At 36.9% G+C, this 14,782-nt stretch overlaps 1 protein-coding gene across 1 annotated transcript in view; it reads left to right on the plus strand.

Moving 5' to 3' along the window:
• The window catches only part of LOC128663766 (AP-1 complex subunit sigma-1A), a 61,949-nt gene that overhangs the window by 996 nt on the left and 46,171 nt on the right, over positions 1-14,782 (plus strand). The window lies entirely within an intron of this gene.

The following is a 14,782-nucleotide window of genomic DNA, read 5'->3' on the forward strand; positions in this document are numbered from 1 at the left end:
CAAAATTAATGACATAAGTACAAGTACTTGTACTTAACAGGATAGTAAAGTCACAATTAGACATTCATGATTTAGAAAGAGCATAACATTTTAAACAACTTTCCAATTTACTTCTGTTATTTAATTTGCTTCATTCTCTTGTTATCCTTTGCTGAAAGGTATATCTAGGTAAGCTCAGGAGCAGCAAAGAACCTAGGTTCTAGCTGCTTATTGGTGGGTGTGTGTATATATATATATATATAATTTATGTGTGTGTGTAAAACAATAAATATTACCTTTCTGATTACAGTACTATACTATAACTCTTAATGGTTCTCTTAACTCTTAATGGTTCTATGTATGTGGCTGTATTAAAATTATATACATTTACCTTTTAGGTTGCATTTATAGGCTGTATTGCCTAAATGGCATAAGATATTGAGTGAATTATTAGAGTAGCAAAGGCCATAATAGAAAGGGTCTACATTTTGGCCCCTTGACCTTAGGTTGGTAAAGGCAGTTCTAAAAATTCCAAGAAGTTTCTTATATCTGCTGAGTCTTTTCTCTGTGAAAGTCAAAATTAAATATTCAGGATTCGGACAGAGCATACAATATTAAAGGGATATTAAAACTGCTGAGCACAACTTCAAAATAATAGCTACTACTCACTATGTTATTGCATTTCATCCTGTTCTACAGCTCTTTTCAAACTAGTTCTCCTGCTTTAATAGCTTAATGTGAAATACTGAAGCTCCACCTCTTTGTACTGGGGGCTGCCATCTTGGAGCTTAGGTATTCTCCCAGTGTGTGACATAAGCTGCTCACATTAACAGATCGGTAATATTGTCTATTTTTACAGCTGTATAATGTGCTTGGGGTTAGGGCGCATCATACAAAGTAGGAACTGTACATTTTTTGCAGAGGCTGCAATGCTCTATATTATTGAGTGCTTTTTAAAATATATTTTGTAAAACTGTAAAAAATGTAAATCTCACATGATGTATTATGTACGCTAACCTTGAGCACATTATACAGATGTAAAAAAGTGGGCAATATTATTGATCTGTGAGTGTGCACAGCTTCTGTCACAAGCTATGAGAATACATGACCTCCATGATGGCAGCTACAAGTACAAAAAGGCGGTGCTTTAGTATCGGCACCTTTTAAAGTGAAAGTTAAGTTTCGTCTAAAACTGCAATTCCATTGATCCATATTTTCACCCTTTATGTACAGTAGTTGCTAAGTAGTTTTTAAAAGACCCATAGTTATTTTTTATATTTATTATTTTTATGACCTACCTTACTGATTCTCCGCCCACCCGCATGTAAAGTTCCTGCATTTTTCTGAAGTAAGAACGGTCCAACCCGCTCTTTTATGCTCCTTTTAAAGCATCCTGTATTGCGCATGCCTTTAAAATACGATCTATGGATAGTAGCTCCTGTCTTTGCCTTATGTTTTTGGGGGATAATCTTACCCTAGGAGCTCACAAATACTGAGGAGGTGGTATACCCCTATCTGGGACACTGCTATACGAGGTGGAGCAAGATTGAGGATTGAGGAGCGCTCCCCTGGTTTTCTACCGGATCCACAAAGTGCGGCCTAGCCACGAGGCGGTGTAAATATGGAGGCCTCTCGCATGGCTATATTGGCCCTTTTTGAGGAGCATCACCGTAATCTACTATGTAGACTAGACCGGCTAATACTGATTAGCAGTCGCTTGGGCTCGGAGGGAGATAGACCTCCTGCGACTTCCACTTCTGGTGAGGACCCTACCCAAGAGAATACCTCCGGCCACTATGCACTAGAGATGGAGCTACCTGGGTCCCAAAGAGTAGTTGGTGCGAGACCGGTGGCTTGCGAGCCTTCGCTGCTCCCCTTAGCCCTCACCCGAGAAACAGCTGCAGACGCTTCTGATGACGGAGGCAGTCCGAGTGCGGAGATGGTGACTGGGGAAAATCTGCATGCTCAGCCTGACCTGATGCCGCTACAACGCTTCTCACCTCATACTAGCGCTGCCTGGTTCCTATACAGAGGTGAGGTCATCTGGCTGAATGCGGGGACTTACCTTCGCGGCCTATCTGCGGTACATGCCGACCAGCTTCCCCAGGGCGCACCTGTCTTCCCAGCTGCTCAGACAGGCATTAAAAACTGTCGAGTAGGTGTGGGTTAGTTTAAGGATTTTACCCTGGGACCCACGACATCCTTCTACCCGGTCCTTTCAGATATGTACACCCTCATACCGTCTTGGCTACCGCTATCTGCAATACTAATTGACTCCAGAAACAGAACTGCTTTTTTTTACTTTAGAGATGTCTTTTCTATCCGGCAATCTGGAGCAGCACAAGTGAGACTTCCTACTCTAAGCATTATATACTCTCTCCACTACCTATCTTATCCTAAGAGACCATATATGCATACACTTAATATCACTATGCTTTTTAAGGGGACAATGCGTACTATAGCCCGTTTTTTATCTTTAAACGCACGCAGCTGGACTCATATATTGTAAATGCCTTGTGAATGTTTATTTACCCTACAATGTCTGTATTTTGAGTATCAAACTGATCGATGTTGGGAAGTTCTGTTCTTTTGAATTTATAATGCAGTGAGAAAGGGGGCATTTTATTTTATGCTGGTTGCGCAGATATGTCTACCCCAACACAGCTTTGGCTTCCGCTGGGGACAATTTTCATTGACTTAAGCAAAGGATCTGTTTTTCACTCTTGGGGATGCCCTCCTCAATCTGACAGTCTGAAGCAGTATAAGAGAGCCCTACATACGTGACCTACATCATTGTTATTTCCCTATATATAAGAGACTTAGACATGGGATAAGTTGAGTCTTGGGTCTGGGGCTATAGCGCTATGTTACAACCAATATGATTTGCATGTTCTTGCCTATTAGTACGTCTGTATTATTGTTCACCCTATCCAAGACATTACTGTATGAGGGCTGTAAAAGCCGATATGTATGTGCTTCATGTGTTTAAGACAGTTCACTGCTAATTATTTATCGAGCATATTTGAATATTTTATCTAAGCTAGTTACCTACTCCTCCAAAAATCTAAGTGTATATGTCTTTGTATGCAGATCCCTTAAAATACCACTATATACTAAGCCTCGACCTTTATAGCTCTTAAGGGGTTACTCTATGTCTGTGCTATTAAGAAGCGGCTATTCAGCTAAGGTGATACAAAAATGTGTGTACAGGTTTTAGAAATGTTGTTTGGGACTATAACTGGGTACATGAATACAGAATCACATTAGCCGCTCTTGATATCCAAATGGATACCTACTGTCCCCAGTACCCCTGGGGCTTATGTTAGGGATCACTTGTTAATTATCTGTTTTAAATCCGCCCCCCCCTCTGTCCCTCTTCTCCTCTTCCCTTCCCCTTTCCCCCCTCTCCTTTCCCCCCCCCCTCCCCCCCCTCCCTATCCCCCCTTTCCCCCTTATTCCTCCCTCTTCCAAATATGTGGTAAGGGATAATCACCTTATCCTCCACATTCCTATTTGGCAGAGTTGTGCTGTCTCTGCCCTGCCCGTAGAGCCTCGGGAATTTCCTATGTTTACTATTCTGTGTTCAATACTTCTAGATACTTTTTTACTCTCATTTCAGTATAAGAGTTTTCTCACTTATGTACCTAATGTATGGGATAATACTTCTGGCGCGTTGCAATAGGTTTAGGGATTGTATAGTTCTCACTTGATTATAAGTCTTTTGAACCTACAGCTTTTAGACTCACATTCTTATTGACCTCCTGGTAGCTGTTTTAAAGTGACCAGTCATACGCAGGCACCTATTAATGTTCAAGTTTAATTATGAACCAGTCCCTGTAGCTTATTCTCCTGAAGTAGTGTAAGGTACTCATGGATATATTGTAAACTTTTCACTTCCTTCTTACATCTCCTTCAGTTTTTTTTGTTAGTTTTTCTGGACCTAACTATGGTCCCAGCGGCTATAGGAAGGGGGATATAAAATGTAGGCCTCATTCAGGCCTGAACTAACTAAAAGTCCTCTGAGTAGTACATTCATCTTACTGAGGTCCAAAAGCGGCCTCGGCTACCATGGGGGGAAAAAAGGAGGTGATTTGAGGTTTGCTCTGCCATTTTTTATGTATATCCCAATCTACGAGTCCTCTGATTGTTATAGTAAGAGATTTATACCCAAACTTGGTATTTAGCATTTGTCTCTGTTCATGAAACCTATATTGTCATATACTATGTGCCATATGTTTGTTTGAGCAAACTGATTCCTGTCTGTTATTGTTATTCCCTCAATAAAAAAATACTATTTAAAAAAAAAAAAAAAAAATACGATCTATGCTGTGATACATAGTTTTCCTGTGCCGTCAATGCGCATGAGTGTCTCATGAACGAGCATTTAATCAGACAGGAGATTCAATGAGACACGCATGCGTAGTTTAAGTTGGGGGTGGGTAGTTACTCTGTTGAGACGCCACTGGGGGACTAATGAGGATCGGTAAGATGATTTTAGTCACATACAAATAAAAATAAAAAAATATTATCCAGGCGGACTGACATAGCGGATTGCGAGGTAGAATTATAACAAAAATAATAAAAATACGACAAAACTGCTAAAAATCATGAATTAAAGGACCAGTCAACATATTAGATTTGCATAATCAACAAATGCAAGATAACAAGACAATGCAATAGCACTTAGTCTGAACTTCAAATGAGTAGTAGATTTTTTTAATAACAAATTTCAGTTATGTCTATTTCCACTCCCCTTGTACCATGTGATAGCAATCAGCCAATCAAAAATGCATATACGTATAGTCTGTGAATTCTTGCACATGCTCAATAGGAGCTGGTGACTCAAAAAGTGTAAAAATAAGACTGTGCACATTTTTTTAATGGAAGTAAATTGGAAAGTTGTAGAAATGTACTACTGGGAGCTAGATGGCGATTGGCAGCTGCATATATGTCTCTTGTTATTGGCTCACTTGATGCGTTCATTAGCTCACAGAAGTACATTGCTGCTCTGGAGTTGACTTTCACTATATTGAATCCATTTTATAACATAAAAATGACTGATATTATTGCTGTATATAAATTTTAGAAGCATTTTTCTGTACTCATCCATTAGTCCTATTTAAAACTCCAATATACCCCAGGGTACTACTACTGAGCAGCACTGAGTTTACTGGAACAAAAGGACCATAGTTATCACAGTCATATACACGGTGTATGAAAGTGCATTCTTTTTCACATATAACCAATGGAAGAAAGAGAGGGGGTATTCCTCCCCCTTGCCTTTATTATTTTTAAAGGGCTATTATAGTGGGAACATGAAATGCTCTTATTTCATAAAAGATCATGTCATTTTAGCACTACCGGCCCTGCAAGTCTGTATGTTTAACCCCTGCAAAGGGGTTAAGAAGCCGCAGAGAAAAAACTAGTCCCAAGCATAAACAGACTGAGACAATCAACTGCAGTAGTCACACGACCCAGTTCTAATGTGTTAGAACATGTTATTATTGCACTGTTAAAGGGACACTGTACACTAGATTTTTCTTTGCACAAAGGTTTTGTAGATCCATTTATATAGCCCATCTAGTAGTGTTTTTGTAACAATGTATAGTTTTGCATACTTTTTAACAACATTGTGCTAATTTCCTGACTCCTAACCAAGCCCCAAAGTATCAGGTGTAGACACAAGTCTACAGATTCCTGCTGCTATTGTTTGTGATCTGTCTTTTCATATGCAGTTAAGGGGGGAGTGTCTGCACTATCTGCTTTCCCAGCCCCTTTCACGGGGTGTCCCGGCCTAACCTCATCAACAGTGCTAAACTGGGAGTTTCTAAGTACATTTTTAAAATATTTTATACTGGGTTTTTAGACCAGTATCTGTGCATATTCTTCTTTATAGCAGGGTCTATTACATGCGGTTATATGAAAATTGGTGTATACTGTCCCTTTAACTTGCATATAACTGTGTGTTTAATCTATACAAATGGGTTAATCGGCTCCAGAGCAGCAGTTCACTACTGGGACCTAGCTGAACTGACGGGAGGTACATGTGCATTGCTGCTCCTGAGGCTACGTAGGTATCAGGGTGGTTTTGATTTAAATCACACTTTAAATCACAAGTCAGTAAGACCATTTTTTAAATCATGGTTTTCATTTTTTGAATAACAACTTTACAGATTATTTTTCCAGTTATATCAGAGCATTACTGATCTGGTCATATATCATTATATAAGCATAGATAGATCATTCAAATTAAAGGGACACTCGAGTAAAAAATATTTTAGGATTTAGAAAGAGCATGCAGTTTTAAGACCCTTTTCAGTTTACTTCCATTATTAAATGTTGCACAGTCCTTTTTATATACAAACTTTCTGGGGAACAAGATCGTACTGAGCATGTGCACAAGCTCACAGGGTATATGTATACTAGTCTGTGATTGGCTGTCACATGGTACAAGGGGCCAGAAAATGGGAGAAAAAAATTAAATGTGTCTGAATTTCTAATAAGCAGTAAAAAAAAAAAATTCTGAGTATTTGTTAAAACATTGTCTTTTTTTATTATGCGCCTATTAATTATGCAATTCTACTGTATTGAGTGGTCCTTTAATGCAATTATTGTGAGGTGAACTTTCTCCAGTTTAATAGGTTAATCATTCATATTTGATCATTTTCAGTTCTACTTTATTAGAAGGAGAAAAATAATGATTGCCTTAATAACATTTTAAATGGACAGTTTACCCAAAATAGGAACAATTTTTAAATGAAAGAACTCCAATAGATAACTGTCAGTGCTGAATAATCAATAAAGGCCTCTTTCGTTATTTATAAAACGTTTTCTAACAGCCTTTTCTATACCTTGTTGAATCTTTTCTATATATACGTTTAGCCCGATCTCACTCCCTTCTGTATATAGCGCATGCACCCGCCCTCTGATGAGTTTTATTTAAAGGGACACTGAACCCTATTTTTTTTTCTTTCATGATTCAGATAGAGCATGCAATTTTAAGCAACTTTCTAATAAAAAAAATTGGGTTGAGTGTCCCTTTAACTAAATAAAAATAACCATTGCCTTTTAATAACATCCATTTAAATATTTTATTTAAAACAATTACATTGTTAATTTTTAATGCTTGCCCCTCCCTCCGCGCACTTAGGTCCTTCTGCAGATATATTCAGCTCCAAACAATCTTCTATTCATTGAGCTTCTTGAAACTTAGTATGTGTTGATTCTGCGTACATAGATTTACAGGGGAGCAATGGTATTAAAGGGACAGTAAAGTAAAAATTTAAAGGGACATAATACTCATATGCTAAATCACTTGAAACTGATGCAGTATAACTGTAAAAAGCTGACAGGAAAATATCACCTGAGCATCTCTATGTAAAAAAGAAAGATATTTTACCTCACAATCTCCTCAGCTCAGCAGAGTAAGTTCTGTGTAAAAAGTTATACTCAGCTGCTCCCAGCTGCAGGTAAAAATAAAAAAAAAAAATGAAGAAATGAACTGCAGCCAATCAGCATCAGCAGTGCTGATGTCATGAACTATTTTACTGTGATCTCATGAGATTTGACTTAACTCTCATGAGATTTCATAGTAAGCTTCCTTTACCTGATTGGTGAAATAATATGAGAGTTCACAAGGCTCATCCTCTTAGCTGTCCCAGGACAGACATACTAAAATGCTGCTTAGAAATCCTTTGCAATGGGAGGTGGCTACTGAGGAACTTTTGAGGTAAAATATCTTTCTTTTTTACATAAAGATGTTCAGGTGATATTTTCTAGTCGGCTTTTTACAGCTATGCTGCATCACTTTCAAGTGTTTAAACATTTGGGTATTATGGCCCTATAAACTTTCATAATTTAGAAATAATAATATTCAATTTTCCAATTTACTCTTATTTAATGTGTTTCATTATCTTGGTATATCCATTGTTGAAAGGCATACATAGTTAGGCTCAGAAGCAATGCACTACTGTGAGCGAGCTGCTTGTCACTGTCTCACACCATGTGTTCAGCTAGACCCCAATAGAGCATTGCTCTCCTTTAACAAAGGATACCAAGAGAATGAAGTAAATTTGATAATAGAAGTAAATCTGAAAATTGTATGCTCTATCTGAAACACAAGTTGTTTTGTTTTTTTTTCTTTCATGATTATGTCCCTTTAAGGTCTATTTCTCAACTCTGTATGTATGTTTATTTTTATTTTAAAAAGTTGCTGTAAAGAAGAGGCATGCTTTTTCTGCAGAGACAAATTCAGTCTTCAGAACTACAAAACCAATAACATGTGGTAATGTCTTCAAGATAGAAACATTGGCCAAAATAATCTGACAGAAACCTCTGGGAAAGCATGACATTGTGAATGGATTAAAGGGACAGTCTAGTCCAAAAAAACTTTCATGATTCAGATAGGGCATGTAATTTTAAACAATTTTCCAATTTACTTTTATCACCAATTTTGCTTTGTTCTCTTGGTATTCTTAGTTGAAAGCTTAACCTAGGAGGTTCATATGCTAATTTCTTAGACCTTGAAGGCCACCTCTTTTAAGAATGCATTTTAACAGGTTTTTCACCACTAGAGGGTGTTAGTTCATGTGTTTCATATAGATAACACTGTGCTCGTGCATGTGAAGTTATCTGGGAGCAGGCACTGATTGACTAGACTGCAAGTCTGTCAAAAGAACTGAAATAAAGGGGCAGTTTGCAGAAGCTTAGATACAAGATAATCACAGAGGTAAAAAATATATAAATATAACTGTGTTGGTTATGCAAAACTAGGGAATGGGTAATAAAGGGATTATCTATCTTTTAAAACAATAACAATTCTGGTGTATACTGTCCCTTTAATGGAATTAAACATTACAGCCATGAATATACAGCATTTAAAAATTCCTATTTTAAATTAAAAAAAAAAAATCTGATATTGATTTTTATCCACCCTGCTAGATACGCATTTCAAGGATACCATGAGAATACATTTTATAAATTGTCATTTTGGCTTTCTTGTCTTTTTTTTTTAAAGGGACAGTATACACCAATTTTCATATAACTGCATGTAATAGACACCACTATAAAGAAGAATATGTACAGAAACTGATATAAAAATCCAGTATAAAACCTTTTAAAAACTTACTTAGAATCTCCCAGTTTAGCACTGTTAATGAGGTTTGGCTGGGATACCCAGTGAAAGGGGCTGGGGAAAGAATAATAGCAGACACTCCGCCCCTCCTCCCCTTTCCTGCATATGAAAAGACTGATAACATAAACAGAACGCATCAGGAGTCTGCAAATGTGTGTATACATCTGACACTGTGGGGCTTGGTTAGGAGTCTGAAAATCAGCACAATGTTATTAAAAATTAAGCTAAACTATACATTTTTACAAAAACACTACCAGATAAGCTATATAAATTGATAATCTACAACACATTTATGCAAAGAAATATCTAGTGTACAATGTCCCTTTTAAGTATGACTTATCTACTTTAGTATATTTACATAATCAGAAAGCAAGATTATCATGTTACATGTTTTAGAGATGCAGTTATTAACAATGCACATCATTTTGCACTTCTTCCTGGTTTTCTAACCACCTTAATACTAAAAAGAGAGGGAGGGATAACCTTTCTGAGTATAGTACAAGTGTAAAATTATATTGTGCTATGACAGGGCTTAATAAGCCTTGCCTGTAACTGTTCCAGCGTGCCAGGCTTTTGTATGGCTGCAACGGTGGCATCCGGCTTTTACAATTACACATAGGGCATGCTGGGTGTTACTCTGGAAGAGACTGTTGGCTAAGTTTTTAATGATCAGTGCAGCTGTTTCTTTTCTCAGGATCCCTGCAGTGTCCAGGGTTGATTATCTGCAAAAGGGACCAGTGCTACAAATAATTTCCCTACCCCCTCCTTTACTGGGCAGCTCACTCGCATTTATAGGCTGTATAATGGAATATAAATATTGCCTAAATGGCATAAGATATTGTTGTTTACATCCCCTTTCCAAAGTGTCCCATTTTAAAGATTATAATCCAAAATCCAAACTATTCTGAAATCCAAACTTTTTTCCGGACCCAAGCAGTTTAGATAAAGGGTTTCATACCTGTGTGATATATATATATATATATATATATAGCAAAGGCCATAATAGAAAGGGTCTACATTTTGGCCCCTTGACCTTAGGTTGGTAAAGGCAGTTTTAAAAATTCCAAGAAGTTTCTTATATCTGCTGAGTCTTTTCTCTGTGAAAGTCAAAATTAAATATTCAGAATTCGGACAGAGCATACAATATTAAAGGGATATTAAAACTGCTAAGCACAACTTCAAAATAATAGCTACTACTCACTATGTTATTGCATTTCATCCTGTTCTACAGCTCTTTTCAAACTAGTTCTTCTGCTTTAATAGCTTAATGTGAAATACTGAAGCTCCACCTCTTTGTACTGGGGGCTGCCATCTTGGAGTTTAGGTATTCTCCCAGTGTGACATAAGCTGCTCAGATTAACAGATCGGTAATATTGTCTATTTTTACAGCTGTATAATGTGCTTGGGGTTAGGGCGCATCATACAAAGCAGGAACTGTACATTTTTACAGAGGCTGCAGTGCTCTATATTATTGAGTGCTTTTTTTAATATATTTTGTGTAACTGTAAAACTGTAAAAAATGTAAATCTCACATGATGTATTATGTACGCTAACTTTGAGCACATTATACAGATGTAAAAAAGTGGCCAATATTATTGATCTGTGAGTGTGCACAGCTTCTGTCACAAGCTGTGAGAATACCTGACCTCCATGATGGCAGCTACAAGTACAAAAAGGCGGAGCTTTAGTATCTGGCACCTTTAAAGTGAAAGTTAAGTTTCGTCTAAAACTGCAATTCCATTGATCCATATTTTCTCCCTTTATGTACAGTAGTTTTTAAAAGACCCATAGTTATTTTTTATATTTATTATTTTTATGACCTACCTTACTGATTCTCCGCCCACCCGCATGTAAAGTTCCTGCTTTTTTCTGAAGTAAGAACGGTCCAACCCGCTCTTTTATGCTCCTTTTAAAGCATCCTGTATTGCGCATGCCTTAAAATACGATCTCTGCTGTGATACATAGTTTTCCTGTGCCGTCAATGCGCATGAGTGTCTCATGAACGAGCATTTAATCAGACAGGAGATTCAATGAGACACGCATGCGTAGTTTAAGTTGGGAGTGGGTAGTTACTCTGTTGAGACGCCACTGGGGGACTAATGAGGATCGGTAAGATGATTTTAGTCACATACAAATAAAAATAAAAAAATATTATCCAGGCGGACTGACATAGCGGATTGCGAGGTAGAATTATAACAAAAATAATAAAAATACGACAAAACTGCTAAAAATCATGAATTAAAGGACCAGTCAACATATTAGATTTGCATAATCAACAAATGCAAGATAACAAGACAATGCAATAGCACTTAGTCTGAACTTCAAATGAGTAGTAGATTTTTTTTAATAACAAATTTCAGTTATGTCTATTTCCACTCCCCTTGTACCATGTGATAGCAATCAGCCAATCAAAAATGCATATACGTATAGTCTGTGAATTCTTGCACATGCTCAATAGGAGCTGGTGACTCAAAAAGTGTAAAAATAAAAGACTGTGCACATTTTTTTTAATGGAAGTAAATTGGAAAGTTGTTTAAAATTACTGCTCTATCTGAATCATGAAAATTTAATTTAACCTGAGTGTCCCTTTAAAGTCCAGCTAATTTTGCATGTACTTTGCTTTGGGGGTTTGAAGTGAACGTAAGTTTACTTTTCCTTTAAGCTATTAAAAAAGGAGAAATAATTTGTAAAGAGCTATAGGAACAGGATGAAATGCAAAAGCATAGTGAGTAGTTACTATTCTTTTATAGCTGTGCACACCATTCATTTGCTTCTATTATAATTCTTCATTATCTTGGTATCTTTTGTTGAAAAGCATACTCGGGTAGACTCAGAGGTAGAAATGTACTACTGGGAGCTAGATGGCGATTGGCAGCTGCATATATGTCTCTTGTACTTGGCTCACTTGATGCGTTCATTAGCTCACAGAAGTACATTGCTGCTCTGGAGTTGACTTTCACTATATTGAATCCATTTTATAACATAAAAATGACTGATATTATTGCTGTATATAAATTTTAGAAGCATTTTTCTGTACTCATCCATTAGTCCTATTTAAAACTCCAATATACCCCAGGGTACTACTACTGAGCAGCACTGAGTTTACTGGAACAAAAGGACCATAGTTATCACAGTCATATACACGGTGTATGAAAGTGCATTCTTTTTCACATATAACCAATGGAAGAAAGAGAGGGGGTATTCCTCCCCCTTGCCTTTATTATTTTTAAAGGGCTATTATAGTGGGAACATGAAATGCTCTTATTTCATAAAAGATCATGTCATTTTAGCACTACCGGCCCTGCAAGTCTGTATGTTTAACCCCTGCAAAGGGGTTAAGAAGCCGCAGAGAAAAAACTAGTCCCAAGCATAAACAGACTGAGACAATCAACTGCAGTAGTCACACTACCCAGTTCTAATGTGTTAGAACATGTTATTATTGCACTGTTAAAGGGACACTGTACACTAGATTTTTCTTTGCACAAAGGTTTTGTAGATCCATTTATATAGCCCATCTAGTAGTGTTTTTGTAACAATGTATAGTTTTGCATACTTTTTAACAACATTGTGCTAATTTCCTGACTCCTAACCAAGCCCCAAAGTATCAGGTGTAGACACAAGTCTACAGATTCCTGCTGCTATTGTTTGTGATCTGTCTTTTCATATGCAGTTAAGGGGGGAGTGTCTGCACTATCTGCTTTCCCAGCCCCTTTCACGGGGTGTCCCGGCCTAACCTCATCAACAGTGCTAAACTGGGAGTTTCTAAGTACATTTTTAAAATATTTTATACTGGGTTTTTAGACCAGTATCTGTGCATATTCTTCTTTATAGCAGGGTCTATTACATGCAGTTATATGAAAATTGGTGTATACTGTCCCTTTAACTTGCATATAACTGTATGTTTAATCTATACAAATGGGTTAATCGGCTCCAGAGCAGCAGTGCACTACTGGGACCTAGCTGAACACATCTGGTGAGCCAGTGACAGGAGGTACATGTGCATTGCTGCTCCTGAGGCTACGTAGGTATCGGGGTGGATTTGATTTAAAGTGTCCGTAAACTTTAAAAATAATGTTATATAATTCTGCACATAGTGCAGAATTATATAACATTATATTAGCCAAACATTTATAAAACATAATTTCCTCTATTAATTTAAAAAAACCCCCGCTGTTTCACACACCCGCTCTCTGCTGAGCGGGTCTGTTATATTTACTCAGCGCATCGGGCCAGCTGTATAGTCACAGCCCGGCCGACCGCGCCATAAGACTAAGTGCAGCTCGCTCCTGTCACAATATATCAGAGCATTACTGCTCTGGTCATATATCAGTATATAAGTATAGATAGATAGATCATTGAAATTAAAGGAATACTCAAGTAAAAAATATTTTAGGATTTAGAAAGAGCATGCAGTTTTAAGACCCTTTCCAGTTTACTTCCATTATTAAATGTTGCACAGTCCTTTTTTATATACAAACTTTCTGGGGAACAAGATCGTACTGAGCATGTGCACAAGCTCACAGGGTATATGTATACTAGTCTGTGATTGGTTGTCACATGGTACAAGGGGCCAGAAAATGGGAGAAAAAAATTAAATGTCTGAATTTCTAATAAGCAGTAAAAAAAAAAATTCTGAGTATTTGTTAAAACATTGTCTTTTTTTATTATGCGCCTATTAATTATGCAATTCTACTGTATTGAGTGGTCCTTTAATGCAATTATTGTGAGGTGAACTTTCTCCAGTTTAATAGGTTAATCATTCATATTTGATCATTTTCAGTTCTACTTTATTAGAAGGAGAAAAATGATTACCTTAATAACATTTTAAATGGACAGTTTACCCAAAATAGGAACAGTTTTTAAATGAAAGAACTCCAATAGATAACTGTCAGTGCTGAATAATCAATAAATGTCTCTTTCGTTATTTATAAAACGTTTTCTAGCAGCCTTTTCTATACCTTGTTGAATCTTTTCTATATATACATTTAGCCGGATCTCACTCCCTTCTGTACATAGCGCATGCGCCCACCCCCTGATGAGTTTTATTTAAAGGGACACTGAACCCAATTTTTTTTCTTTCATGATTCAGATCGAGCATGCAATTTTAAGCATTTTTCTAATAAAAAAAATTGGGTTCAGTGTCCCTTTAACTAAATAAAAATAACCATTGCCTTTTAATAACATCCATTTAAATATTTTATTTAAAACAATTACATTGTTAATTTTTAATGCTTGCCCCTCCCTCCGTGCACTTAGGTCCTTCTGCAGATATATTCAGCTCCAAACAATCTTCTATTCATTGAGCTTCTTGAAAATTAGTATGTGTTGATTCTGCGTACATAGATTTACAGGGGAGCAATGGTATTAAAGGGACAGTAAAGTTAAAATTTAAACTTTCATAATTTAGAAATAATAATATTCAATTTTCCAATTTACTCTTATTTAATGTGTTTCATTATCTTGGTATCCATTGTTGAAAGGCATACATAGTTAGGCTCAGAAGCAATGCACTACTGTGAGCGAGCTGCTTGTCACTGTCTCACACAATGTGTTCAGCTAGACCCCAATAGAGCATTGCTCTCCTTTAACAAAGGATACCAAAAGAATGAAGTAAATTTGATAATAGAAGTAAATCTGAAAATGGTATACTCTATCTGAAACACAAGTTGT

Source organism: Bombina bombina, chromosome 6, assembly GCF_027579735.1.
Source record: "Bombina bombina isolate aBomBom1 chromosome 6, aBomBom1.pri, whole genome shotgun sequence".
Lineage (NCBI taxonomy): Eukaryota > Metazoa > Chordata > Amphibia > Anura > Bombinatoridae > Bombina > Bombina bombina.